Source organism: Pollicipes pollicipes, unplaced genomic scaffold, assembly GCF_011947565.3.
Source record: "Pollicipes pollicipes isolate AB1234 unplaced genomic scaffold, Ppol_2.1 Scaffold_6052;HRSCAF=7182_pilon_pilon_pilon, whole genome shotgun sequence".
Taxonomy (NCBI): domain Eukaryota; kingdom Metazoa; phylum Arthropoda; class Thecostraca; order Pollicipedomorpha; family Pollicipedidae; genus Pollicipes; species Pollicipes pollicipes.
In genome coordinates, this window is record NW_023596805.1 from 11,218,265 (window position 1) to 11,224,264 (window position 6,000).

Genomic DNA, 6,000 nt, shown 5'->3' on the forward strand with positions numbered 1-6,000 from the left:
CGTTGTTGTTATTGTGCCGTTGTGGACTGGGGCTGTGGAGACCCGGACGGGTTTCGCAGTCCTTCATCTTTTCGCCCCTTTCAGGTGTTGGTTTCCTCTTTCAATCGAGTTGACGATGTTTAATATTCATTATTTTTCAACGCTGAAAAATATTGTCGATCAAACGCTTTCCACAAGTACCTCGAAAATATCAAAGTACATGTTTCAGGCACTTGTGTTACGAGTCACCCACAACCGCTCGGAAGTACGGTCGGTGTTGTTACAAAGCCATTAACCTCAAAAGCGTGACTGACCTAGGAAGACCTGACCTGATATGACCTGCGGACCGCAGGAGACACTCAACTTGAAGGCATGCCCGGCTTGAGGCCGCGCTGTCATAATTAGAATGAGTTACACCCTAAGCACCTCAATGCCTATTGTCAGATGCTTGAGAAAGTCGAAACGTTTTTGACTGCTGTAGTCGGTTCGGCGTCACCCAAATACAGCATCTTGTTTAGCACAAGATCTCACCTTTTGGAATTTGAGTTTGTGACGTTCATCCCGCAAAATGGTCGCATTTTGATTTGCCTTTTCTGGAGCCAGCGACCAAGGAGCAATGCTTTAGAATCGAACCTTAAAATATTGCGATCAAATTGCGTGTTAATGATGTCGGCTCATAATTTTTTATTTATTATAATTTTTTTTTAAATTATAATTTTTATAATTTTAATAATTTTTTATTTATTATAATTTTCCGTTTTTATCGGTATTGCTCTTCTGGCATTGCTGTTACTGGTAAATGCATGTCGTGAATAGTGTTCCTGTGTGAACAGGGCACAAACTAGTGCTGATGCAAAGATGTCGAACGCGTTCCCATGGACGACCTCTATGAGTGATATTTCGGCAGATACGTATGTTGCTTTGTTAGTTTTCTTCCTGGCGGATGCAATCTCTAAGCTACACTGATTGAAAGTGTAGTGAAAATAAATGACGATTGTATGGACCTAGAAACCAGTAGGATTCATGAAGTCCGTAGAGTTTGTCGAACAAACATGAGGTGTTATATCTCGGCACGCGACGTTTTGGGGCCGCGTATATATATATATATATATATATATATATATATATATATATATCGACATGCGGTCCCAAATTCGGTGGCATTGGGGCTTTACACAACGCATTCAGCCTACACCGCATCGTCCGCCTTTTAAACTTGGAGGGGAGGGCCAACGCGGTAAATTAGATATTGACATCGTCCCTTGGCGGGATGAAATGGAAGGTTTATTGCATGGCCTGAACTGGAGTAAAGATGTCGCGACTTTTATTGTGCAATTTGCTGCAGAGGGCTGATAAAAGCCATAAACAAGTTACAAACTTGCTGCGCTCACCGAATCGTAGTAAGTCGCTCGTCGTATAAGTGATATTAACAGCTAAATTATGCAGTGCACCAATGCAAACTGCCTGAAATCTGACTGATTTCGGTGGATTTGTAGGCGATGAATGTCCCGTGCTCAACGCGATCAGCAAATCTGAATAATAGAAATCAGAGAAGTACAAACGAAATCTCACCCTGCTTTTGACGAGCTTCCATCGTCCCCTTTCAGATGGCGTTCCCACAGACTATCGCCAGGGACCAGAGGACTACTTGGTCATGATTCGGGTCATGACATGACATGACATGAACATCATTATGACATTAATCGCCCTTAGATCATGGCCAAGTGCTCCCATACTCGTCCTGTTAAGGACAGGGTTGTTGGCCTCTCACAGAACGAGGCAACTGGGACGGGACAACGTAAAACGGGAAAACGGGAACGGGAAACCGTGACAGGAAAACGGGAACGGGAAAACGAGAGCGGGACAATAGGAAAGGAATCATAAGAACTAAACAACAAGAACAGGACAACGAGAACGGGACAACGGGAACGGGACAGCGGGAACGGGAAAACGAGAGCGGGGCACGGGATCGGGACGGGGGTCTTTTATATAGCGGCAGGGCCGCCCAGGTGTCCAGCAGACTTCAGTTCACGGTCAGGAATTCCCACCGACCATTGAGGGACCTGAGATGGTCCGGTCTCGTTGGTAGTCACGCACTGCGACTGGGTGTGTGACTATTGCGAACTGAGAACCGATTGGGCGAGCTGATCGGTTCGCAGTATTAAAAAACGTGGAGGCCATTCAGGCACGAAGCGTGTCTTATGCCAGGAAGTGTCACACTTGACACTTGATCAATACGTCCCGCGCTGAAAACATCAATTCTTTCCAAAGGCATCAGCATGGCTGTCGATTTCTCAAAATGACTGGGGCGATAAAATCTTAAAAGTCGCCATTGGGGAACAGGCACGACAAAGCTCTTGATTTCTCCAATATTGTTTTAGGCATACATGAAATATATATATATATATATATATATATATATATATATATATAATAATATTTTAGGCATACATTAAATATAAATATATATATAAATATATATATATATATATATATATATATATATATATATATATTATATATATATGTTGTGTGTGTGTGTGGTGTGTGTGTGTGTGTGTGTGTGTGTGTGGTGTGTGTGTGTGTGTGTGTGTGTGTGTGTGTGTGTGTGTGTGTGTGTGTGTGTGTGTGTGTGTGTGTTGTGTGTGGTGTGTGTGTGTGTGTGTGTGTGTGTGTGTGGTGTGTGTGTGTGTGTGTGTGTGTGTGTGTGTGTTGTGTGTGTGTGTGTGTGTGTGTGGGTGTGTTGTGTGTGTGTGTGTGTGTGAGCAGGACGGAAACTAGTCCTATATATACCAGAACGTAGGTTGTCACTTAATGTATCCTCGGTTATCACCGCCCTTTTCTTGTTATATATTGAGATATTGCCAATTTTATCACACTAACGGAAAATAATAAAAAATAAATTTCCCGTGACTACGTTTATCACACTAACGGAAAATAATAAAAAATAAATTTCCCGTGACTTCTTTTGAGACCGTCCAGTCTCGGAAATTGACAGGCACACGTGCTTGCGAGTTTGCTTCACTAAGCGACGCAGAGTCAATGGATGGTTTGTGTTTGCATTATTTGGTGCACTTTCAGCACATTTCACGGGATTCCCTGGCCGACCCGAGCCCTGGCAGCTGAGATGCCTGAGGGAAGCCGGGCGTCATGTGATGACCACCAGGATGTCCAACCCTGCTCCTCAGATTTCCACTGCGGTCGAAGCATTGCTATGTATTTCAAAAGTTCAAGCAAACTGCACTTCCTACAGCTGCAAATGCCAGATCTGCATAATTTGGCCGCTGTCACTTGGCAATGCTGCTGCAATGTTTTTATGTTGTCAGACTCTTACGTGATGCAGAAACACACCCCGCGAAGCCAACGGGAGTACTCTTTTGCATTGGCAGTAGGCTCCGCCGAGCACCCGCTGCGTTTTATGGGTGCTCCTATTGCACCCGTTGCAAATCATTCTTCACATGGTGCGCGTGGTTTCTGTGATATTATATGTGATACACAAGCAAGGGGCTTGGATAATGTATTTAATCGTCGCAATGTTCTTATGCGCCTTTCTCTCCGCCGCGGATGAATGAACGAGCGACAGCCACCGGACGCCGGCAACATACGGCGCGTGAGCGTTTCGTCGTTTTCCGTAAGTTGTTCAGTGCATTAGCGAGGAACATTTTTCACATAGATAAGACAGAAGCATTTTTGCATTTGCATCAATCGCTGATTAATTGCATAATTACTGATTTTGTCCGAGGAATACGGCTAATACTTCTGTTTTATTTATGTTTCGTCGTTTTTACTTAAAATCCTGGCCGCCGGCAACGGGGCGATCAACCGGCGGTATTTTGGCGACGCGAAAATATGAAGCTGCGAAATACTGGCCGCCGGCAACGGGGCGATCAACCGGCGGTATTTTGGCGACGCGAAAATATGAAGCTGCGACCGTCTAGGTAAAGTTGATGTACTGGAAGAACAATGTACATAATGCCCACATTCCCGGCTTGCTCAAAGAATATCGGCACAACCGTCACCGAGATCCAGCATAAGACGTGAAAACCGTAAAAACTGGCCAAATTCATTCCAAGCACGGGACTTATGACACGTTCGACCACATATCTGGCACCAGGCGATGTCCCTTTCCATTATATACCTGTGTGTGTCAAGTGTTTGTCGCTCCGACCCCTGGTTGTCGAGAGATGGCCACAGTTTCGAACGGCCGCTCGTCGGCTTTGTCGTCGGCCACTTGCTCGGGCCGCCCGTGCAAAACCGCTGGGGCAAGAACGGCGCTTCCGCCACGTGCCACGCCCGAACCCTGGACCTTAGGGACTCACGCTGGAAAACCGTGGAAACAAGGAAAGTTTCTATTTTTCAGAATTTGCGATTGCAAACTACCCGTGGAAAATCACCTTGTGTGCCCGCGCGTCGTCTCCAAATTTTGCCATCCAGCGACCTGCCGTGCGGCCCGTGGGCGGCGTTACGCAAAACGGGACAGACAGACAGATAGACTTACGCGCCCTAAACAAATGGCATATGGATTTCCCCGGACATGTTCGTCTCACTGCGATCGTAGCCCAAACATCACGTCCTTCAAAAGTCTTTAGCCTGGAAAAAGCACCGCATCCGCTTCCCTGCAAGCCGTTGATCCGAGCGTCTTGTTTTGATTGCTCCTGACAGTCAGCTCCCTGCACGGCAAATTGAATCCGTAGACATAATAATGGAGCTGGCTGCAAGTGCTGCGGCGGCCTGAGGAGCTTCAGCTCTCGATTCAGCGTGCTCGCCCTGGCAAGTATGGCGAACTCACTTCGACCAGCGCTTTATTGGGGCCGGCGCGCCTTGCAGATACAAGAGCAACGCAAGACGCGGGAGAGCTGGAATTCCGGCGGCCGGCGTGCATCGATGCTACGTTCCTTGGAGCTGCTAGCTAGCTTATGTGTTGATGATTGTCTGGATGGGGTACGCCTGTCCGAGGACCCCGTTTATGATGGTTCTTCTTCTTCGGGTCGAATAGGAGCATGCTGATGGTGTCGGTCAGGGAGCGTGAAACCACCACTGGCGTTACGGAGTTTTTAATTGTAAGTGGACAGTGCCAGAGAACCAGTGACATTCCAGGATCGTGACACAGTTGAGACAGCAGGCCACTAGCTGGACTCTGATTGGTAAACGTGGGGGCACGGTTCGGTGCAGGACGCTGGGCGTCGGTCTAGCCGAGCGGTTGTGTTCAGGAGGGGATTGATATCTTTCCTACGGCTTCATCACCGCAAACCAGTGCGCCCATTCTCTTGGCCACCATTCGCTCATGCCACGAGGTTCGAGCCGTTCCGTCGTCCTATATTGTATATTATTTATACAATATATACAATTATATATGCAATATATGCAATACATTCCGTCGTCCTATATCACTACTGGAAGGCGTGATTTAGTTTTAGCGTCATTAGGGCTCAGGGGAATGCTCCAGATTTGAACGCATTGGGGCAGACATCAGGTATGGTGGAAAAGCTCACTTCTAACTATTGATATTCTTTTAAGTGCAAAAGACTGCTTTAGATAAAAATATAAGTACTTGATACACGTGCTCTTCAATACACCGTCGCCTGATCACGTCATCGAACCTTTTTATAATGTCGTACTCGCTGCCAGACTGTCCGTGTCAAAATTGCCACTGTAGCGGACGAGCTCACTCCCTTGTAGTACTTCAAACCGCCGGCAGGTGGATTGTTGATTCATGAATGTGAACTAAGCTGGCTATCGCTATGTGCGCGTGTTTTGACCGTCTCGTAGTGTTCCTATGTATTTTCCCAACCTCATTTCCGTTACAACGAATACATCTGCCCGAATGCCTGTATTATGTATCACAGACACGGTTCATATTCGAAGCATGCATTTAACGCGTAAAGCTCGTAGTAAACCAGCTGTTGTTTGTTGATGCGATGATTCGTTCTGACGTACCCCAGACACGAAGACATCAATGGTTGTAATTTTCTTGACCTTGGAGACAATACGGCTATTAGGGATGCAGAATTCATGTGACAT